Consider the following 24,575-nt stretch of genomic DNA (forward strand, 5'->3'; position numbering starts at 1 on the left):
ACACATTATCCTATGACCTCCCGCTGTACCCCCGAAAACCTCTTACACAAGCGTCACCCACAACGGATTTAAGTGCCTATTGAAGCAGCGCCGCTTCCATGTCTTAAAGTCATTCTGTGAAAAAGAGTCGCAGCTCCTGCGACTGCGTGCCGCTCGCTTTGATCCACCTAAAACAATGCCGGTGGTAAACACTGCGCAGCCATATCTGGGCTAATCTACCCCCGCCCCCAACGCTTATTCCTCCGCTTCCGCGCTAGCCGCGCCGCGCTAATGCCGGGCTCTCGGCGCTCGGAGCCCCCGGCGCGGGGCCCGCTCCCCGGCCGCCCGTCTCCGCTAACTCCCAAATCCTGTCAGCAGACTTTTCCGGGCGCACGGCGGCAAAGCTGAGCCCAGGGCCGTGCAAATCAGCGGCTTCCAAAAAAAAAAAAAGAGCCCTGAAAACTTATACAAACAAGCAGATGCACAAATAAATACAAAAGACAATGAGAGCTGGGTGTATAATGTGAGGAATAAAGGAGAACTGCCAGTGCTGTGGAAGTCAGTTCGCACTTTGCTTTGGGATCAAAGGGATCAGCATCACCCAGACTAAAGATGCCGGTTTAACTCGACTCGCATCATTAATCTTATCGGAATAATTAGAGACAACACCTGATATTCATCTTACAAAAGGTTGACAATGCATTGTGCGTTTTGTTATTTCTGCAAATGATACCCAAATCAGGTGGATCACATCATAAACTTGAGACTGCAAGATTGCCAAAATTTCTTACATTTCTTTATTAATGCCACATTTTACATCACTTCCTTGATACTGTATTTCTACAGTAAGATTACCTCATATCTATATTGTATGCCTACCTCTACAGTGATTTTACATCCATCAACTTTTGTGGTTTAGATAGATTCTACGAAGGAAGAATATTGATATTTCCCCACAATACTGCTGCACGATGGCTACGATGCCGTACTGTAAAAGTGTTTCGGAATCTTTTGATTAAATATATTACCCTGGACCACAGTCCTGCTCTCTGGTGGGTCTGGGGTTCAAGTCCCGCTTGGGGTGCCTTGCGATGGACTGGCGTCCCGTCCTGGGTGCGTCCCCTCCCCCTCCGGCCTTACGCCCTGTGTTGCCGGGTAGGCTCCGGTTCCCCCGTGATCCCGTATGGTTCTGAAAATGTGTGTGTGTGTGTGTGTGTGTGTGTGTGTGTATTACCCTTTCACTTAGCTGACGCTTTTCTCCAAAGCAACTTACAACGTTAAGGTATTTACAATTATTTACCCATTTATACAGCTAGGTAATTTCACGGTAAGTACCTAGCTCGAGTGTACTACAGATAGGAGATGGGAGTGGAATCTGCAACCTTTGCGTCCAAAGGTAGTAGCTCTAACCCCTACGCCACCAATTGTCCCTGTCCTACCTGTGATTTATTGAAGCGATGCTTACATTTTCTTTGTAATGGAGCCTAGATGTTTTTCAAGGCGGATGTAAATGTTTTGGATATAAAAATAAAGTGATCAGAGTGAGAAAAGAACAATGAATCTGTTTTATTCACCCTGCACATGGAATCATTTTCAAGAAACACCCTCCACCTTCATATTTGAGTGTTGCTCCGTTGCCATGGTGATGTGCTGGAAACTAACAACTTATCAATTGCCCCCTTGGTGGCCTGCCGCCTTATGGGGAAATCAGGAAGTGACATTTGGCATGAAATGAATAGAGCAACGCAGTGGGACCAGGAGTATATTATTTTACGAGGAGTCTTTATGATCAGATTTTATGAAGGGACTGACACTCTGCCCCCTTACAGTGAAAACATGTCCTCTTTCAGCCCTTCTGTTTTTCCATTCCCAAAAAACCAGTGCAGTCTGCAACAGGAAAAGTGCCACTTTCTAAGGATTTCTTATACACTAAGCCACTCTTTCCTTGAAATAAAGAAGTTTCAGGAAAACTAGAGATAGGGACTGAAATCTTAGATCTGCTAATTGTGTGTCTTTCAGGGACATGAATTCAAGGCACAGTCATATAGATGTAGATGTTCTCAGTGACTGGCACTCTTGAATTTGAACGTGCAACATAGCATATGAGAATCAGGAATATCCTATTACCGAAAGCTGAAAACAAACAGAATTCTGCCCTGTGAGTGAGGACCTCTCTGAACTTCTCTAGACCATTGACATCCGTAGCGTCCAGGTACAATAAAAGATTCACCAAATGTACGGTATGTCCAGATCTGGAGTCTATGGACTTCTTCGGCTGGGCTTGAATGGGCTCTAGGGGGTCCGTGAAGTGCAAGTTTGCTTTGAAGATGACGCTGGCTAAACAAATGTTAAAAATAAACTGAAAATATTAACATGTTATTACTATCTAAGAAATAATCATATGTGAAGTTAATGGAAGGGGGGGCGCGGTGGCGCAGTGGGTTGGACCGGGTCCTGCTCTCCGGTGGGTCTGGGGTTCGAGTCCCGCTTGGGGTGCCTTGCGACGGACTGGCGTCCCGTCCTGGGTGTGTCCCCTCCCCCTCCGGCCTTACGCCCTGTGCTGCCAGGTAGGCTCCTGTTCCCCGCGACCCCGTCTGGGACAAGCGGTTCAGAAAATGTGTGTGTGTGTGAAGTTAACAGATCTTCTGCGTAATAATGAGTGCAGCATGTTCTCTACATTTATTAATGTCTAGGATCTGTAGTTGTCAAGAGATTCCTAAAGGTGTGTGTGCCCTGGAAAAGGATAGGAAGCCCTGTTCTCGATGGAGAGGCGGCAGGAGAAGTGCGGTACCAATGGAAAGTGCGAGCGCGAGTGGACAACACCTTCATGGGACGAAGCGGACAAAAGGTTGAAAGCAAAGTGGCGCACAAGTGTTCTCCGTCTCCGGGAACCGCCGCAGAAGAGCTGGGAGGACATGGCGCCGCAGATCCTCATCAGACTTGTTAACCAAAGACGTGTACTCAAACTTTCGACTGGTATTCCACACGAAAACTAGCATTCATGGAAACGAAGCATAAAAAGCCAACGTCCCCTTTTTCTAGACGATCTGAGGAAATGAGCACTGTTTATGACAACTGTTCATTTTTTATCACATAAATATTACTTTGTGCAGGTTTCCAAGATACTATTTGAATTTCTAAGGTCAATCAGCTACGTCTACAGCAAAGAGCCCAATTCTGACAATTTAATATTGTGGTAGCAGTAGAATAATAACTGCGCATACACCAGTAGGAATGCTCGTGAAGCTGATTTGCATTCAAATGCCTTGGTATTTAGCAAAAAAAAAAAAAAAACACTTAAGTTCAAAAGATCCAGCAATTGCCCAAGTTAGCATACTCATTTGATATTAATATAGCCACAATTAAGAAGAGCGATCATTTTGTGCAAAATGGGAGGAATAAACAAATTTCTCTTTGTGGGCTCAAAATGCTGTCATGGCAAAACCATTAAAAAATCAATTAGCTTTTTTTGATGGGCAAATGATCATTTTGCCAGCAGATTAGAGGAGCCGTTTTCCGTTATTTTGGTCAAGATGGATGCAAATGTCATGCAAAGCTCCTCCCCCCCCCCCCCCCCCCCCCCCCCCCTCCCGAATCCGGCATGAGGAGCAGACGTTCCAGAACATTTATATTACGTCCAATTCCATACATGTTCGCATGACACCTCGGTTGCTTTTGAAAATATGATTGTTTTCCGTAAGCTTTTGCTGGCTGTGAAAGATGAGGGCAGAATGCCCGATTCCACAGGAGCGCAACACCCGCCGGCGCTGGCCAAATCACGTCTTCGCTTCTAATTTAGGAATCCGGAATCAGGTCACGGAGTCAGCTCGCCGGCGTCAGCAGACGGGCCACGACGAGGCCTACGGAGTTCCACCTCCGTTCCACAGCGGTCACGCGTCTCCCGACGGCCCCGCCTGCCTCGTCGTTTGCTTTGCACGCGAGCTGAACGCGAGGCTGGCGTGCGTGTCGAGCGTCCGCGTGCCTCTGTAAACTTGTCGTTGCCGGAGTGTTACCAGCGATACGACGGTCAAAGGATCTGCGCACGATACCTGTAGCACCTGGTCAATCCCTGTACCTGGTAATGATATATATAACAAATGGTCTGTTTTTAAAAAATATGCATCATTCACACTACATACGTAAATGTGTTTTGACACATGTGCAGTAATGGCGAAGAAGAGAGCTCGTGAGGTGGCTATGCTGTGCAAAACACTGAAGTCTCTTCTACTAATTATAACAGCTCCCTTCCAAAGAGCGTCTGTATTTATACTGAACCTCGAGCAACACGACATGGTGTCAGAAGTGGGATTTGCAGTAGCGTCTACAAGACCTGATCACTCGCCATACCCCAAGCAATGCTCCTCCACATTTGCCTGCTCGGTGGTACTACGCACGGAAAGTCCACAAAGGTTTTCGGTTCTGGCCCCAGTGTGGTGGAATGACCGCCCCCCTCTCACTCAGAACTGCCGAATGGCTCTCTAGATCTAAAAAGGGTCTCAAAACTCGTCTCTTTCTGAGTCACTTCTCACCTGATCTTGAAAGCATAGGATAAACATGTACGTGTTTGATATGTTTAATTATTTTTAATGAAAATTTGTTTAATAATGGAAAAACCTATATACAGCTACTCGTATGATGTATACTCTTGGTCTATCCTGTGGAATGTGACAAATTGACTGTACTCTAGAATCATGTTTGCAATGCACTTTTTGTATTGTTCTCTGAAATGTATGTCGCTTCGGAGGAAAGTACCTGCTAAATGAATAAATGTAAATGTAGTAGTAAAAAGCGGAGCCTGTGAGCTGGCTATGCTCTGCAAAATATTCAAGCCTTCATCAGTAAAGATGAGAGTTCTCTTCCATAGAGAATTTGCATCTATGTATCAAGCTCACAACACTGGCATGATATTCTCCATCAAGAGCACTCCTCCACCTTTGGCTGCCTGGCCTGGTCGCCCCAGTCACGAGGGTCCCAAAATCGAAAGTCTTCGGCTTCTCGGTTTTTGCCCCAGTGTGATACTGTGAGCTCCCCCCGCCTCTCGGAACTGCTGAACCCCATCCAGCATTCAAGAAGGGTCTCAAAACCATTCTCTTTCAGAGCAATTTCTATTATAATGTCCTAACTGCTACATAAATGAGCCCAACACCATCTGCTATGATTATCTATGCATTTGCTATTCGAATGTCACTTCTAGAGGAAGCGACATATACCAAGAAAATGGTGGCATCAGACAAAGAAGCAGCTGTATCTAATGCTCTGTGTTGCTTGTTAAATGCTCCTGTTTTTGCTCTAGTTATACTTCACTTCGGAGAACAGAAACTGGTAAACAAATAGAATTTAATGTTAAAAACCCAACTAGTCATCTTCAACGCTGGTATCATGATTTTTCACCGACGTATAATCCTGCACCGTAAGCCAACAAGCTTGAGTCGTCTGTCTAACGATCTATTACGATAGGTCAAAATGGACGCAAACGCTGGTTGAGATTATTCGTTTCCTTTTCCTTCTCCTTACGTGAACTGATTGCTAGAGAGCCTTGTCCTTGGACGCAGAAGCAGCTTTGAGCGAACGGCGTTTCCGGTCTCTTCAACAAGCGCAGCTCTCGGTGCGGCTGCCAGCAGGAGCTCTGATGGTCCACCACGGTGTGGAAAATTCCCATCCTAACCCAGCGCGGAAAAGTCGCGAGCGCACCGCGCGGAACCAGGATCACAGGTGAATCAAATTCCAAGGCTTGTCGGGGGGGGGATTACAGAAAAAGATGCAATTTGTGCCGAATCCAGTTTCTTCATGGGTTGGGATTTCTGCTTCCTCCTGTCTCTGCTGTTTCCCCTGCTGTGTTTAGTTCATGCGATTGGACAGCAGGTGGTGTAGCGGTTAGAGGCACGGAAATCTGACATCACAGCAAGCCCCCCCGGATATCGGCGCTCCTAAACGGCGGCTCGGCCCCTTTCCTCCGGAAGCTCCCGCCATCTTCGGCTTTGAGGTAAACAACGTGTTTAGAGAGGCAGATAAAAGCACCCAGCCAGGACGACCTGTCAGACTCAAGATATGCAAAAATCAATTTTAATCACAAAGCAAATGCAGGTGTGCATATTTGTACCCGTCGCGTGTGATCTCGGCAAACGGAGCGTAATGCCGGAGGACAATGCGGTGACACGGCGGCGCCGGGTTGATCCGCCTGCGCTGCCGGGCGGTCTCCGAGGGCTCCCGCGGCTCTGGCACGGCCTCCCTCCGGCGACCCCCGTGAGTCAGCCGCGTGCCGAAGGCCTCCCGAGAGGAAGCGTCGCACACGTGGTGGGGACCCCTTCTGGAGAGCGATGGGCGAGAGGAAGTGAGGGCGAGGTCCTCCGCCGGTATGACCTCTGACATGACGCAGGCGATGACGGCCGCAACCGCAAAATAGAGTCTAAATAAAATGACTCACAGTGTTTTCCTGGTGAATAAATCTGATCTTCGTCCTGGAGGGGAGGTTTAAGTGATCTTGAAAGAATTGTATGAAAAAAACGAGGTTGTGCAACGTGAAGCGTGACGGCGTTTGTGCCGCTCACGATGTCCCGAACCAAAGGCCACGGTTGAGTTCCAACAGGCCCGCGAGGACCAAACCGGACGAGGACGGGATCCGAATTAACACGGACTAATCAATATAACATCGTAGCGCCGTCTACGGTCACATGTTCGAAGAACCTTTACGGTGCTCTTTTGCCCCGGTGCTCACCGTGATGCCGAAAAGCGGCGGTTATTTACGGCGCAAACCTGGACAGCACCGCTGCGAGAAGGTGCCGTAAAGAAATAAGAGCTGTGCTTTACTTTAAAAAGGGACCGGAAGATCATACGCACGCAAAATGGCCAAGAGCCATGCAAATCCTTTCGTTTATTGTTTTTAATGCTCTCGCAGCTATTTCTCCGGCAGGTTTCATTGTGTCTCTATGTTTGCGCGGTGGGGGAGGGGTGCCGAGGAGGCATTGTTATCTGTTTTTCTTTGTGTCGCCGCGAAGCTGCGCGCACGCACACACACACACACGCACACACACGCGCGCGCGCACCGGGATCCCCGGGCGGGCGGCGCGAAGGGAGGCGGCAGAACGCGTTCGGCCGCAAATAGATATTTACACCATGAATCACCCGGTGACAAAAAAACGCCACCGCGAGGGTTCTTGCAGTGCTTCTGAATGGGTACGAGGAGCCGGGGGGGCAGAAAAGAGAGGGAAAACAGAGGGGGGACACTTGGGAAAACAAACAGCTATAAAAATCCTCCTACGGAAAGCTGGATTTAGGGGAACCGTACCTGAAAGAATTTCGGGGCGCGATCACTCTTTGGTCCAGACCCTCAGCTCCTCCTCGGCCCTCGAAGGTTGTTACTCCGCAGCAAAAAAGTTCACCGCGTCTCCTCCGAATTCATTTTCTGTTTGAAAAACAAAAGCAAAATCGTGAGCGCGCGGATGTTTCGCCCGGCATCGCGGGAACCGTCTACGTTCGGAGATGTCACGAGCGGTTCCGCGCGGGGCCGGGGCGAGATCTCTTCTTTCGCACTCCCGCTCCCGGTCCCTTTCTCGTCCGAGCCGCTCCCTGCGGGATGGTGCGGAAATAAAGAATCGCCGAGGGTGGCGCGGATCATTAGCCGTATTTGTCCCCAACTCCCTTCAATATATGATATATCAGGCTAATTACCCTGCTTGCCAAGTCTTTCTGAAAGGATGACAAGCAGCTATCGGAGGAAGCTGGTGGAAATCCGCCCATTTTCGCCATGAAATGTGGCCCCCTCAGCGGAAATCGCTCACACCGATCCTCACGGCTGCCTCCTTTTTAATTGTTAAAGCCCTTCGCCAGACGTGGGTAAGACGACCTCCGATCCCGTCTGCGTACCACGTTCTCCTTCCTAACCGGTGCGCATCGACGGCAGCTCCCCGAGACAAGTCGCCCGGGGTGCAGTTGAATCAACGCAGGCGATCGGATGTTAAATTTATTATCTCTAACCTTATCTTACAAAGTGAGTTACGGTGTCAGGTTTGTACAGGCAGTTCCTTTATTTATATATTTATTCAACTGGGTCATTTTTATCAGTTTAGGATGAGTACCTTGATCAAGGGCACTACAGCAGGACCAGAATCCAGACTGGGGACCTGTATATAAAGTGCTATATATAAGGAGTTCCTCACAACCATACATGATATACTGGATATTTACATTTATTTTTATATCGCGATAAACTGGCATCTGGTCTCGGATGTCCCCCCTCCTCAGTCTCGCACCCGGTGATTCTGGGTGAGGCTCCGGACTACCGCGACCCAGATCAGGACAAGCAGCGAAGGAAAAGGGATGGATGGATTTATTCATTTAGCAGACGCTTTGGTCCAAAGTGGCGTACAATGAATACCGTGTTGTGTTTAGGTGACACCTTTAATCTGATGTCACCACTCCATACGAAATTTACTTACGTGCAAGTGACAGGGTAAAAGTAACTCTTTATCACCCACTTCTGGTGTTTGGACTGTGGGAGGAAACCAGAGCACCCGGAAGAAACCCACACGAAAATAAGTGGGGACTGAACCCATGTCCGGTCGCACCGCCCAGATGGCACCGTGATGCTATTCTTATCTTTACGGAACACGCGTTTTATATCGCCACATTTTACCGAACCTATTACACGTCTCCACATAGCGTTACCAACAGGTTAACAAGGAGTCTGACATGTGGGTAAGGAAAGGTTACGGCAGCTCAGGCGTGCCGTCCTACGGCCGGCTGCAGGGCCTCAGAGCTCCACACGGAGCTGGAGATCCTGAAGATGCTGCACCCAGAAAGCCATGCGGCACGAACAACGTGGCCAGGGAAACGACAAAAAGGGTTTTCTCCGAACCGAAATAGGAACTCGGAGTGGGGGAGAGAGAGCGAGAGAGAGAGCATACATGCATTTATGCTCTGCGAAGAAGAGGAGCATAAAAGCTGAAATTTGGGCTCTCCGAGCCATTGCCTCCGCCTCCCCGCCCCATCCCCCGTCACTCGCGCCCGAGCTGCGCCTTCGCAGTGATGCTAATTAAAAGCGGTGTACGGCGCTAACAGGCGAAGTGCTAATGGGGCCGCAGCGGAGTGTGTCGGGGGGGGCGGTGCGCGGTCCCCTAGGGTCCCGGCGCGTTGCCTGTAATCAGACGGGCACGGTGGCCGCAGAGCGCCGTGGCCCCCCGCGTGTCCCCCGCCTCCCCTCGCACCGCAAACAAAACACAGCTGCCGATACACACCGGGGGTCTGCGTGCGCACACGAGTGTGCGTGTGTGTTGGGGGGCTGCCGGAGATAAATGCAGCTGCTACATTGGGGGAACGTTAATATTGCCTTATTGTCTTCCTATTTCATTCCTTTCCCCTCTATCGCTCTCCTCTCCCCCCATCGTTCCCTCTCCTCCTCACGCCCCTCTCTCTCTCTCTCTCCCTCTCCTCATTGGCTGATCTGTTGAAGCACAAAGCCCGCAAACCCCCTTTAAAAAATAAAAAATTAAACGTACGTTGTGTTTCTAAGGACCAGCAAGGCCACCACAGGTGCTGAAATTGCTCGCTCTTGATGGAATCAGCACCGGCCCCCCCCCCCAATCAGGCCAGACACACACTCTGCCTGGTGTCTGATTGGGCCCTGATTCCACAGGCGAGGGAAATCACACGGGATGGGGGGGGGGGCAGGGCTCGGTTCGGGGGACTCGCTCCGTCCGGCCGGTGTGTGAGGGTGACAGCTGATTGTTCGCAGCTCTGCTCTGTATTCTGCTCGCGCAGCCATCAATGCTCCGAGGACTCCGAGTGCGTGTGTGTGTGTGCGCGCGCGCGTCTCAGCACCAAGGCCAGCGACAAATCCGGCGCTCTCCTCAGCTCCAAACGAAGCAAACGCTGCGCTAAGTTTGTACCGAGGGGCCGAAGGCAAGTTCCTCCTGCGGGGGGCGCCGCCCCCAAGCCCCGTGGTGCGACGGTTGCTTGGAGACCCCGGCGGCGGCACCACGCGGCCGGGAGGCGCTCGCTTTGCCGTTCCTCCTTATGCGGTGCTATGCAGCATTCCCCTCATTAAGTGGGGGGCTCGCGTTATGCCCGAGAGGCGCCTGCTGTCTCGTTATCCCGGGTTCCGAGCGCCGCACCCCCTCCACTCCCCCCCCGCCACTGCATGACCGGACGGCCTCTTCCTGTTCGCCCAGCGGTGAGTTTCGCTCGCTGCCGGTTGTAGCCGCGAGGAGACGAGCAATGCTGCAGACGATTGCCTCCATTTTTTCGCTTTTGTTTCCCTCTCCTGTGGTTTTATAACCATCAACATGCGACGGGGGCTGCCTGACCTACATTCCATGGCGGGGGCGGGCGTCTGCGGTAGGGTGTGCTCTGTCTCCACATCCCTGCACCGTGCTCTCCTCTCATGCTCCCTGCCGTGTTCTTCCATTCCCTTTTCCAGCACCCACACCCCCCCAACCCACACGTTAAAAACAACAGAAGCCCCTATCGCTTTCCTCCTGCCCCTCACCGCTCCACCTGCACCCCCCTTGCCCCCCCAGAACCCCCTCGGTCCCTTTCGGATCACGGAGAACAGCCGAGGTGATCATCGACCTGTCATGATGCAAAGGCGCTGATGTCATTACTTATTTATGTAATCCCGTTGCCGCGGTAGCGCGCCGCAGCCCAACTGCCAGCATCCGTCGCGGCCGCCTGTCTTGGACCCCCCCCGAAGAACCCCCGCCCCCCGCCCGCCCGGCCTGCCATCTCGCAGGCCGCTTCCTCCGTGAGCCGTGGAGGAGACCCTGATGGGAAATTGATCCAACTGTAGCAGACCCGGTTTCTGCCTATTAGCGAGGCGTTGCAGCAGCCGGCGTGGAGCCGCGCCGCGGAAACGCGCCGAATTAGTCTCTGCTGCTCCGCACTCGGCCGATCGCACCCTTGCCACATGCAGCTCCGCGCTCTCGTTCAGACTTTCCCGAATTTCGCTCCGAAGCCCTTTTACAGATGCAACGACACGTCTGGGAGCCGGGGGTTCGAGATGCAAACGATTCAATGATATTCAAGAATATTCAAAAATATTCAATACGATCTTTGCACGCGTCCTCATCTCACTGATCCGGCAGCTTTCAGGTTGTGAAGCCTCAGCTGGAATTCCGCAGCCTGGACTTTATTTGAATATTTGATTAATACCTGAGTTAAAACTGCGGCATAATCCAACCCTTAGGCTTCGGTGAAGGAAACACTTTTCTCTCTAATTTGAATTTAATTACATCATCGCATCCGTCAGGGCGCCACCGTCTCCGTCCGAACGCGAACCGGAAACGGCGCTGGAGCTAGGAGACGGAACCCGTGGTGTCCGTCTCACTGTTCGGTGACCCGCGAAGCTCGAGCGTCCTCGCTGGGGTTCCGCCGGCCGGGAGACCGGGCCCTTTTCACGAGCCCGAGAACGCGGCCGTTTGTCTTTCCGCCGACTTACGCGCAGGCGGTTCCCAAATCCGCCGCTGAAGAGCTTTCGCGTCGTCGCCGGATCTGGCCGCTCCCCCGGGACAGTCACGGAGCGTGCCTGCGTGAAAATGTCATCTGCCGGCGGGGCAATTACGCACACTCCGGCAATCATGTGCACAATGCAGAATGGGTCGAAAAAAAGCCCCTCAGGTGAGCTCGCCAGCCGGCAATCAGGCGGCGGAATTGAAAGCAAGGCCATTTTCTTTCATTTTCCGCCGGCGCGGGCGTCAAGGCCTTAATTACAAGCCGAGCGAGCGGCCCGGCTCCACGAGCGCCCCGCCTCGAATCCGCTTTGTATCGATGGGCCGCGGAGGAGCCGTTGGAGCCAGCCGCAACCTTCGCTGAGCACCAAGGCGGAAATGGCACGAGCCCCACGCACACACACACACACACACACAAAAACACGCTTGCACAAAAACCAAAGAACTCATTTCCTGACGCGGGGGGCTGCGGCGTCCCTCGGAAACGAGCACCTCGGGGGTTGCTAGGCCAAACAGGCGAGCGGCAGACAGCGGCGTCGGGGAGAAAATCGGAACGCCCCTGGACCTGCCTCCTTGAGCCGAGCTGTTCGGCTGAGACGCGTCCGCCCCGGCGCCGTCCCCCGGTAGCGCCGTACGGGTCCTGCGACCGCCTGGTACATTTCCACGGTAACAGCAGCTGTGCCAGCCTAGGCGTTCGCCGAGGCAAGACAGATGTTACACAAATTACAGTCTTACATATTTGCGCGCGTATTGGGCCAGCATGTACAGTATCGGGCAGCTGTAAATATGAATAATTAATGCGGGATGATAAATATAGTACTACAATTGAGGCCACTGGTGCCTTGATGTGTCTCAGAGCTGCGGAGGAACAGGAAGCCCTCGGTAGCGCGGAACTTGGCTCGCCCGTCCCCGGTCCCACGGCAGGCTGCCGCTGGAGACCATCGCCGCGGCACGGGGTCCTCCTCTCTCGCTCGTTCGGGGGGGCCGGCTTCCTTCGCGCGCGGCGCAGGTCTCGTAGGCCGAGAACCGTAGCGTTCGGGGGCAGAGGGGTCCGGATTTGCCCCGGCGGGCACTATGGCAGCGTCGTCATTCAGCGCGACACACGCTCCCTACTCGCACAAAGCATTTCGTTGAGGGCCGACAGAGCGCCCGTCGCCGGCAACAATGGAGGACGCGAGACTCCGTATTCTCTCAGGGACCTCCATTGTGGTCAAGTGAAAAGGACTCCGGGTACGCCGTTCCCGCCAGTACTTAGCAACGCTAAGATTAAGTGTCTGCGGCACAGCCGCCGATGGTTTAAGGCGCATAAACACAACAGCAGCGATCATGAGCGGCACCGGGTTTTTGGAACCTCTAGCTGAGAATCAATCCGACTCCCCTTGGACGTCAGCCTCTAAATTAAGAAAATTAATAAATGTACACATATACAACATGTACATAGATATAATATACACATATATAATTTATTTTATATTTAGAGAGATGCAGTTGATGGAAAACAGAAAACAAAATCTGAATTTGTAACAATTGTTTTTAGGTGATTATTTTACGTAACGATTCATAACGACAAGTGCGTGAACATATTTATATGACTGAAAGCGGGCTGTAAACCACACTTCTTTTACAAAGCAGAAGTTCAGTTAGGGGACAAATGGACATTCACTCTGTACGGATAGATATATGTTCAATGCACTGTAGAGCGACAGTTTGTTTCGTAGAAAAAGTTACCTACATAGTAGAACATTTCAAAGACACACATCCATCATATCACGTTTTCAAAACGTATCAGGTCTTTCATTTTCTAATAAACCCGTGCATTTATTATTAAGCAAGGCTTATTTTTCCAATTAATTTTTTCCAGGATTACAATTTATTTTTTGACTTTTAGCAGCAAAATTTGGCACCCCCAAATTTCAGCACCTCTAGGCAGTTGCCTAGTTTCGCTTCATTAGGGAACGGGCTCTGCGCTGTAGTGTCAGCGAGGGGACTAGGCTGGAGCTTGGAAACGTGCTCTGGATCCCACCTATGCTTTGCGCCGAGAGCATCCGTGACAAAAACACGTGCCGCTCCTTAACGAAAACGAGCCGCCCGAAGAGGAGTTGAAGCGTTCGCGTCGAAAATCTCGATCAAAGCATCCAATTGCGGCACTCGGCGAGTTGGAAACGGCGAGCGCTTTCCCTCTTTCCTGCTCTGCAGCAGAGGAGTCTGTGGGAAGTAAACAAGGAGGTTCATGGGAAGGGCTCACAAAGGAGCCCTGCAATCGAGTTCTTCCGTTTTACCGCTAGACGAACAAGGCTGCTGAGGTAGGCGTTGAAGGTCGGGGGTCGAGGGCTGAGCGTCGACCTTGAGAAGCTCGCATCAATTAGAGAGCGTCCTTGCCCGGGTGTCAGCCAGCCCCCTAGACGGTATGGGGAGGCATGGTATTTCCATAATCCCAGGGTCAGACAGGACCCTCCTCTAGGGTAGGGGCTCCGCGTGTGCCCGCTCAGCAAGGCAGTTCACTGGCTAACGTGCATTCAGACTTTGAGGCGAATGATAATGCCAGTATTAGCACGTTAGCACGGCGCTAAGAATATATCGTATGAAAAACCTTCAGATAAGGCTGTATGATCTCCTTAAAGAATGTCAAAGCCAAGGTCTTTTCAGAGTGTTTTTCTGCATCGGTTCACAGTAGTGACTTACAATGTTAAGCTACTTACAATTATTTATCCATTTATACAGCTGGGCATTTTTGCAATGTGTCAATTCAGGGACAGCAGCTCGATCAAGGGTCCTACAGCAGCGGATGGGATTCGAACTCAGCCAGTTCAAGTCCAAAAGTGACAGCTCTAAGCACTACACCACCTACTGGCCCCATGCGATTTCACAGTACTTGAGAAGTATTCCAAGGGAAACTGCTTCCAACACAAGATCATTCTACCACTGCCTGTGAGCCAAAGGGCCCGTTTCAGTCGGCTCCCCGGGACCCGAAGTCCAGCGAAGACCACCGAGCGATTATACTCCAGGTCTCCCATGACGCATCTGTGCCGATCGCTCCAACAGCCGAGTAATCGCATCCCGCTCAGCATTCAAGACGTCTCGAAAAGCTCAGTGACTGAGACTGGCTTTCTGACACACATCGAACGACACGTTTCCATGGAAGCGCAGACAATGGCTGCTATTTGTGCACGAGCCTGTGTGTGTGCGCGCGTATGTGTGCTCGTGAGTGCAAGTGTGTGCGCGAGCGTGTGCATCTGGTTCAGCCTCGGCGCTGCGGGCTGTAAAGACGTACTGATGAGATCTACTGCTCCCCAGCCCTGTTTTTTCCCAGCGCCCAAGATCGGCGGGGGGGGGAGGTGGTACTCGCTGCGGATCCTCTCTTGGAATATCAACAACCCAGCCTGCAGACACGGTGCCACGTGACCACCAGCCCCGCGGGCATCACCCCAGGGCCGTGGCTGACACGCTGCCCCCCCCGCCCCACTACGAGAAGGTACAGCGAATCGCTGGAGCCAGGCCACGCCCACCGGGAAAAAGCAGCCAATCAGCTTTCTGCTGGAACAGAGCGCCGGCCTGTCGCTCTTCTGCAAATGCACGGATGCGCGGAGTAGCATGGAAAAGAACATGTTATAAAAATATCTGAAGGCATTTTGCTGTCAACACAAATGTACGTCAGCACTCAGGAATACATATATTCTGCCACAAGAAATGTATGTTTCACCACGAAGCGTTACACTTTCGGCGGCGTTCATTAAACGCAGCCTTTGGACCGCGGCTCGGCAAGTTAGCGCAGTACGAAATTACGAGCGAATATATTTTTAGCACCAATCGCTTCCCTAGTTAATGGAGGTGCACCTCATTCTGGCAATTTTTGGCCACTTTATTCAGACGTGTTCATATTAGAATGCGTGTCCGCAGTCTTCCAGCTTATTAACTAAGTAGCTTATTATGATTCATTGATTTAGTTGATGTTTTTCTCTAAAGCAGGTCACAATGTTTGTGCACTGAGCTACTTATAATGATTCACTTATTTATACAGCTTGGTAATTTTTTACTGTGTTCCCTCTATAATCATTGCCCCTACTTTGTTGTTCTATTTTTTTCACGGGTGGCGTTGTTGTGCTCAAACTATTCATGCTACCTTTGTGTTATTGTTGCCATTTAAGTATTGGTTTCAGCTGTTGACTCAAGAACGATCACATCATCACCTGCCACACGATCTGTGCATTGTAGATATGTCACTCGTTACGTAACGTATCTGCACGCTGATGGAGGCAAATTACCGAAACGCTACAGCGTTGCGCAAATTGAAGTATTTTTTTCGCCAAGCTTGACTGCGCTCTCCCATCCTTTTACTCTAATTTTTACGCGCTACGTAGGTTGATCTACTACGGCAGGGCTGGAGACCTAAACCCCGGACCTTTAATTGGAAGGCAACGACCGTGACCACTACGCCATCTGCTGTCTCTTTAAACACCGTCATTTACTGTATCCATCCTTTGTTTCACGTGAGCCAACATTCAGCGTCTTTTTTCTTCCTAGAGCTTTTCTGTCCTTTTTGGAGCATCGGAAGGGTGGAGTCGGGTTTCTTACCAGTCTCCTGCAGTGAGCAGGAGCGGTGAGAGTCCCCCCCGTGACCTCCTCCACCTCAGACCAGCCAGAAACCAGACGGCGAGCCATGCAGCCAAGACTCCGCAGCATCCTGGCTTCACTTTCCCCTGGGTGTATGTGTATGTGTGTGTGTGTGTTGGTGGGAGAGACAGACAGGGTGGAGCAGCGGATGGCAGCCACCAGCCAGGAGGAGCAGTTGCCAGGGCTTCCAGCCTCTCATCCTTATTTCCTCTCCATCCCTAAATTCATGTCAATGGTCTGGCTGCATTTCCCTCCGTAGGACAGCGACTGTATTTCACGACCTGCTACTACACACTCGAGGATTATTTTTTCAGCATCTCTCATCTCCCTGTTCTCCGTCCCACTCCGCTTCCTTTCAGCCATCCCAGGGTGTCTCGCCCTTCGATGAAGCGTCACGCCACCGGGGTCGATCACCCGAAGCCATGACAGCCCTCGCTATCGTCGGCCTCCTTTCACAGAGCCCGCCCTACAGCTGTGAGCGCGGCTCGATCGATCGCCATGCCGCCACTCTTTTCCGTCGTTCTGCAGGACGTCCTCGTTCTCGACCGTCGCCCCGGAGTGTGCCGCACGCTTCTGACCGACGTCAAAGCTGAGCCTCGCAGGAGAGTGCCGCACCATGCGGGGATTTTAAAATTATACATAATCACAAACAATTTCTGCGCGAAACCGGAGCGTCTCGCGCCCTTAATTCTCCCGCCGGCAGCGGGAACAATGGACACAGGCGGGTGGATTCTGCTGACGCGCTCCACACTCGGTTGTTATCTTCCCAGGAGAACCTCGCTCACTCTCGCTCTTTCCCAGGAAGCTCGCAGAGGGGACGGCGGGAGGGCACTCTGCTCGGGACGGCGACACCTATTACACGTCGCGGGCCTTTTACCCTGGGCGGCTGGAGTGGGACTCCATAAGAATGAAGGCGGCTCCAAACAGGTCTACAGCAAAGCACGGCGATGCAAAGCACAAAACTGGCAGCTTGAACTGCAGTCCGTGTAATTTCGTTTAAAGGTCATCCCGAGACCCGGAGGAGCCGGTTCCCGGTCTAGCTGACATCCCTTTGTTTTTCCGTCCTTTGTTCCAGCAGATTCTCCAAGATGGGGTAACTCTTCCTCCTGCCTGCCTGGACTCAGTAAACAAACCCGGCTGTTCTGAGTTACAGCGGTGCCGTGGGGGGACAAGGAGGACGGGGCTGCTGGGCCTCAATGAGAGGTCAGCGGTTAGGTCCTGTCTCAGCCAGCTGGGACGGAGTCAATAATTATCACATGCGAGGCGGATTTTTTCTAAATTGTTATCCAGAGAGTCATTAAGGCAGCCCTGATAATGACCAATTACTGCGCTGTAAAAAGGGGGTGTAATCCTCTGCATTGGTCCCAGGAGAGGTGGCCAGGGAGCTGGCAGGGAGGGGGTCCAGCCTACTCTGAGTGGGGGTGCCCACCCGCCACAGAGGAGACTAATTAGGCACTATGGGGCCGCACCTTGCGCTCACCCGGAGGAGAGGGAGCTCCCAAGCACCACCCTGGACTGCCGTGCTCGGGTTCCATGTGCGAGGTGGTAGGGAGGAGTGTGTCTGCGGTCCTGTTCCAAGCCATGGCCCACAGCACACACAACTGTAGTCGTTCAAGCGTTCGTAGTCCCGTCCACACCTGTCTACATTCACGGTGCACATTATACACACTTGCATCATGGTGTGTCCATCTTAGCCAACATGGGACCAGGTTCTCAGGGGTTTTATCCCCAGTCATGCCCAACATCAGCTTATTTTACGATTTACTATGTGTGTCAGCTCAACGGGACAACCAATTAGATGTGCAAGGTTGGAAAAAGCAATATGTAGGATAACTTGGCAGGAGGACTGTGACCGGAAATACCGTTTTTACTCGATTCCAAGACGCTATCCTGGATTTAGAGATGTAACCTCACAAAAAAGAGGAAAAAAAAAACACCACCGGAAGCACATGAAGGAAATAATGAAACTTAAGTGCAGATTAATTGTTTAAGGCTTGTATTACAGAACGTATACATTTTCAATAGAATTAACAATGGAGAAAGATGAAGTGCAGAAATTAATGAGCAACAAATTCTTCGCTCTTCAGTTTGTTAGCTTGTGAGAATTGGAGAAAAATCTGATTTTCTGAACTGATGACGTCAGCGTCGTCGCACGAAATATAAGCCTTTGCGACAAATTTAGGTCGAATTCAACACGTGCAATACTGCCAACGGGCACCACCTAACCGAAGCAATAAATAGTGATATGCATGCGATTACGGTGGCCATTCTAAGATACCATGCACTGGAATCCCAAGAAATCTTTGTGCTTGATGTACTGTTTTTAATTTCCAGACCTTCACCATTATGTCAAAAGAGAGCGTAAAACACCGGTAAAGGTCCGCAGCACCAAAACCCGCCTCTTTGCACCAGAGGGGAACTGTGAAATGGGCTCTAGTGCTGGTTCTGCCCAGGTACATGATGAGCTTGCCAAGTCGGCTGGAGTTTGGCCGGGAGCCTCCTGGCCACGCCGACATCAAATTCATTAATGCGACAGCTCACTACAGTGGCTTCAACCACATGCAGGGCGCAATGTTGGAGAAGGACGATTCCAGCAAACAAAGTGGTTGAAAGAGCGGTGAAACGACCAGGCGGGTGGTCACCTTATGTACCTCACAGCCAAAGAAGACAGACCATGTCACATGCGGGATAGCTGAAGAGCCTGACGTGCAGGATTCATGCTCCTTGATTTAGAACTCCTAATGAAGTTCTTCTGCTTATTAATACTATTGGCAGTAGCAACAACAATGGGTGGCAGTGACATAAGAACAGAAACAGCAACATAAGTACTCCCAAATACACAATAAATGGTCAAAAGCTGCAATTTATCAAAAATGCGGTCAACTGCAGTTGTTCAAAAAGTGCACTATGCAAAGAGGTTATGCAGGTTAAATGTTTTGCAAGCAAAAAAAAATTCATCAATGTACTGTTTTAACAGAAATAACATTCTGGTGTTAGTTCCCACAAATGATGTTCTTTTATTAAAATTGCACACTTGAGATTATGCTGGAATACACTGCTCTCATCCTAACATGGGAAGATACACCGGACAAAGGCATCACCAGAATAGAGTGAAAAATAATAAAAATCCTTTGCCAAAAATAATTACAAACTTCAGTTGTGTCTGTATCAGCTTTTATGCTCTCAATGGCCAACTGAGAAGAACATGTGGCGCAAATTTCAACAGCATCAGACATCATATGGTTTTACTGCGCTGGGATTTCTCCATTAGCAACCCCAGCTGAAACCCAACACACCAGAGATTGAGATGCTTCCATGTTGAGCTGTGATGACGGCGTCTTTCATAACCACTTCCCAATATCTCTAGATGAAATATTGACCGACAAAAGCGGGAGAAGAGATCGGTTTCTGTTGCTCACCACAAACTACACCGTCCAAGAGCCTCAGTCCGCTATTCCCTACATATAAGTGTGGAATCACATTTGTTGATATCCACACAAATATTTGTTTTTCCAAAAACAAACATTGCTTTTTGTACAAGTACCATGTGCAGTATTCCCAAATATTTGTTTTGATTTCAATAAAGTGTCACTATCTTCAGGACCAAAATTTTTTTTTCCAGCATAGAACTACAACCAAGAACCATTTCCTTAACAAATCCTTTTTGTCATTGTAATTTTAACCTCTTCTCCAAAGGGAGGGGGGAATTTTATTGGAGATACTGAATTACAGATGTTATACATCCGATATTTCGCACAATTTGTAGAGGGGGAACACAAGCAGAAACCCCACAGATAGGTCAGAATTTACGGTGCTTGAGACTAGCCAAGCTTTGCCAGCAACTGCATGGGTAACTGAATGATGTAAATTATGTCCCATGCTTCAATTCCAAAGTGTGGGGAGTAACACTATTGCGCTATTTTCTTCCCACAATGCCTCTCTTCTGCAAAGCAGTAGTTGATTTTGGCTCACAATCACAGTAGTTTTAATCAGTACTTTCACACTTTGTTGGGAATTTATAGTTTCTCCTAAAAAAAAAAACATTGTTTACGAATATTATCAGCTGGAAACACCATAGCTGCTAATTATATGTAGAAGGTAACTCTGGAAGCTGCCCTGAATGCTGTAGTCTGCCCATGGTGGGGCTGTAAATGTAAGTTAACACCTCTTCATAGTAGTACAGCATGATGCACATAATTAAATATCTGACTTTGGACTCTAACAGGGACTACAGATATGCTGACCAGCATTATGCTTTCATTGAACGGAGTGCTTTCCTGCAACTTTTGATGTGTACTTTAGGTTGCAGCACATGCTGTACAAAGCAGCAAGGTGTGTAGGTCGCATTTAATTGGCCTAATACAGGTAGCATTGGGTTCTGTAGGTTGAATAATGTTGTCCTACTGCATGTAACATTGAACTGGGTAGGTTGCATGAATTGGTCCGCTGAAGGTGAGTTCTCAGGCTTTAATCCTATTGGCCTGTGGTATTGGATATTGGGTTCTGTAGGTTGCATTGAGTTGGTCTACTGTAAGCAGTATTGAGTTCTCTGGGTTCAATCATATTGGTCTATGGTATTGAATATTGGGTTCTGTTGGTTGCATTGAGCTGGTCTACTGTAGGTGGCATTGAGTTCACTGGGTTCAATCATATTGACCTGTGGCATTGCATTCTGTAGGTTGCATCTTCTCAGTCAACAGTTCTTAACATTGTGTTCCTTTGGTTGCATCAAGTTTGCCGACAGCAAGTAGCATTGGGTTGCTAAAGTCAGCATACTGTATGTAGAAATGAGCTTTTTGGTTGCATGACAGTGGTCACCTACTGTATATCACACAGTTTTGTAGGTTGTATCAAATAGGTCTATTGTACATAGCATTGGATTCTTGAGGTTGTATCAAGCTGGGCTACAGTAGGTAGCATTGAGTTCTCTAGGTCAATTATTCTGGCCTATTCGTTGTGGTTATGAGTCCTCTAGGTAGCCTCGCGGTGGCCTTCTGGAGCTAGCTGGAATACTGTTTTTTTTATCTGAGAGTTTAATGCACTGCAGACACATACAGAAAAGGCAAGCAAACGCATTTCACACCTGGCGCTGTGTTTCCAAATGGGTGTTTCAGGGGCACTTAGGCCCGACGGGAACTGCGATGCCCTTAAAAGCATGTAAACACATAAATACACAGTCACACGGCAGATTCAAATGCTGCATCCATTTACACACGCAGACTCACGCGCTGCCTCAGATGCACAATCCAGCACAGTGCAGTGATGCAGCCTGGCAGTCCAGCCCTGAACGAAAGAGATGTTTGACGAGCAGGTCCAGCGATCAAGTAAAGGTGAGTCAATGGCAAAGGAGATGGGGAGACCACCGGACTACACAGCCTATTCGTAGTTCACAGTGTGCTAACACAGTTCATACTACCGTTGCAGTGCTAAGATATTCAGATATCTCAGTGTTAAGGTATTCATTTTTTTTTTTTTTTAATGTAACATGATGTCAAGCAAAACTGTGATGTCATTGTGAAGGGATCACAAGATTCCTGTCTGAACAGCTTTCAGTATTCCTCACGTGAATTTGTGAATTTCATCAGTGAGAAAGTGCAGTCGGCACTGGGGGGGTGGAATTAAACCAGACGACACCAGTACCCACGGCACGTGTCAGATTTCAGTGCCACCGTGCTTAAAATTAGCCCTGAGACACAGAAACCCCAGTGCGCGCAAGGCATTAGGAATCCAACAGGAACGAGGATGCAGAGACAAGAGTTCCTCCTGCAAGCTGATGAATATCGCTAACCGCAACAGCCGGAAAAAAAACAAAAGCCAGCGATTTGGACAATGCGACGTGGCAAAATCAAAGCGAAACTCACATATTTCTCTTAGGGAAATCACAGTAAAGTGGTTAATTAAGCATTTATAATGCTGAGAAAGGCATGTCTGGTAGGACATTATTCCTTCTCTTCCATATTGAGAATACGCAGCCATGGGGTCAAATTAGATAGTCCCTTGCCTTTCAAAGCCCACATTTAATTTAAAGACCTTTTTATTCATTTTGTTTTCTTCTCGCTATTGAAGAAAGGTATACATTATTGAGTGCTATACTGTATTCTAAGCACTCACGTCTCTGTTATTATTCATTTAGCAGACATTTCTCCGAAGCAGCTTACAATATGAGGTTTGCATACTAAGTTACTTACAAAGATTTATCCATTTAAACAGCAGAGTAAATTTTACAGTATCCGTTCGGGGTAAGTTCTTGGGTACTACAGCAGGAGTGGGGAGATAAACCAGGATCATTTAAATGGCAAGGTGGGCGGCCTGGGGGCATAGGAAGTAGTGCTGCTGTCTCACAGCGCCTGGGTGGTGCTAGGAGGACGTGAGTTAGATCCCTGCTCAGTCTGTGTGGAGCTTGCATGTTTTCCCCATGTCTGCGTGGGTTTCCTCTGGGTGCTCTGGTTTCCTTCCACAGTCAAAGGAAATGCTGTTCAGGGTCACTCATTAAGTGTGCGAGTGAGAGAGAGAGCGCGTGTGTTCCACTGATGTACGGATGAGTGACCCAGTGTAAGTAGCGTATCTAGCAGTGTAAGTGAATAAGGTGTGTAGGCTGATAACACTACATAGAGTTCATTGGAAGTTGCTTTGGAGAAATGCGTCTGGTAAATAAATGTAAATTAAATTAGACGGCAGCTCTATTTACCGTTTGGAACTATACACAAAAAAAAGATGTTCAGAGAAAAGTTTCACAAGATGTACACTTTGGCTCCCACAATGCACAGGATATTACTCCTTGGTTGAAAGAAGTGACAGTAGACAGATATGAGGTCCATTCTAGAGAGACAAACTCCAGCATCAGTGATTCACTGAGCAATTAAACCATACAGTACCATGCTACAAAAACAAAATATGCAGAAATGGCTGGAGATACATTGATAACTTATAACGGTGCACTGGAAATTCACAGTTTTGTTAATCACCAAGTATTTCTTTACAAGAGCATTAGTGCATAACAGCTGTACTATGAAAGTGATATGTCTGTTGTGTAACAGGGGAATCGTATGACCACCCACTGTCCTTTAGAGCTATTCTGGACAGTGGGACAGTTTGCTGGAGAGAGTGGAGACACCGGACCGGGACAGTGCCGTCACACTTTGTTCAGGTCAAAAACACAATCTACGGCTGGTTCCCTTGGGTTCGTCTCTTAAAATTCACAGACGGAAACGATGCGAAATTATAACTGTGTTCTTGCACTGAAAAAAGATGTTAATTCAAAGTGTCGTGGGAGGATAGCGGTTTTGGTCACCAGATGCCCTACCCTATGAACTGAACACGCTGGCATTTACAGGGCTGCCCAGCATCTCCTCCCTTTGGTAGGGCAGAATGGTACCAAGTCTGAGAAAGAGAAAGGAATGAGGACGACAGGGGGGTGGGGTGGGTGGACAGAGAGCAGGTGGTGAGCTGAGGGACTGCGCTGAGAGTACAACGGAGGACACGGGCAGCTCCGCAAACTGGGGCACCTCCACACCTGGGAGGCCTCACCTCATTCCTAGAAGTGCTGACGAGGCACCTGCCCCTTCCACGCACACACGCGTGTGCGCGCACACACCCACGCATACACCTCCATTCCCCTCTTGCGGCGCTATTTAAAACCATGTGCCGGAGATCCACGTGTCCCCCCGGCAGACGACCTGCCCACGCTGACTTGGCACTGGCGTGACCCACTCGCGCCACGATTATGCACAGGTGGAGTCCGGGGCCCCGTCTCCCGCAGCCTGAAGGATGCTGACGACTTCGCGCTCTTGTCATCGCATTCTTTCACCGTAAATCTGAAGGATTTACGATCTCTGTTCCCAAAATTATGGCGGCAAATACCAAAAAACGTGGATAATTTGTCCGATATCAGTTCTTTTCCACTCTTAGGGATAACAGTGGACAGAGAACTTCCCCTTCCGGACTGCTGCACTGTCTATTATCTACAGGAACGTAGAAGCTAATGGAATCGGGCAGCTAACTGCCCACCAAAGCCCCAGCAGGGCCACACGGGCCACACGGGCTGCTGGGAGCCATAAGATCATGCCCCACTGGGCCTGTGAACGAAACACAGCAGTCCTGAGTACTTTGGCAGCAGAAACAATGCAGCCTGTTGGAGGAACTGTGCACATGTTAAATGAGCTGCCAGCAACGACAGCTTTATAGCTAAAAGCTGAAGTGTTGCTGTTTTCCAAAGCAAATACCTGTCTTGTAGTTTTTATGTCAGAGAGGGTTTATTTTTTTCTTTATATTGAGTTTAATTTGCAGAGATATTCAAAATCTCTCGGGAGCATGTTTCATTTGCCTTGGATAAACTCATTTTTCTGACAACGTGCTATGGATTTCATTTTTTTTGCTCCTTTGAGCTGTTACTGTTACAGATGCCGAATGTCATGTTGGACCAAAACAGAGACATTGGAGGTACCTGTATTTCATGGAGGTGAATGTGTCTCCGTAAGCATTGTAGCTCGAATAATTATGGAGGACATTCTTGGTAATACTTCCACCAGAGGGGCACCAAACGTT

At 49.5% G+C, this 24,575-nt stretch overlaps 1 protein-coding gene across 10 annotated transcripts in view; it reads right to left on the bottom strand.

Annotated features, from left to right (window-relative positions):
• The window catches only part of myt1lb (myelin transcription factor 1-like, b), a 78,745-nt gene that overhangs the window by 47,449 nt on the left and 6,721 nt on the right, over positions 1-24,575 (bottom strand). For 9 of the 10 annotated variants that reach the window (XM_018733026.2, XM_018733044.2, XM_018733020.2 and 6 more), the window contains exon 2: positions 7,265-7,381. The exons of the other annotated variant lie outside the window; for it this stretch is intronic. The gene's annotated coding sequence lies outside the window, so the exon portion shown is untranslated. The remainder of the gene's footprint in view (positions 1-7,264; positions 7,382-24,575) is intronic. 10 annotated transcript variants of the gene reach the window in all.

This window comes from Scleropages formosus, chromosome 15 (assembly GCF_900964775.1).
Source record: "Scleropages formosus chromosome 15, fSclFor1.1, whole genome shotgun sequence".
NCBI lineage: Eukaryota > Metazoa > Chordata > Actinopteri > Osteoglossiformes > Osteoglossidae > Scleropages > Scleropages formosus.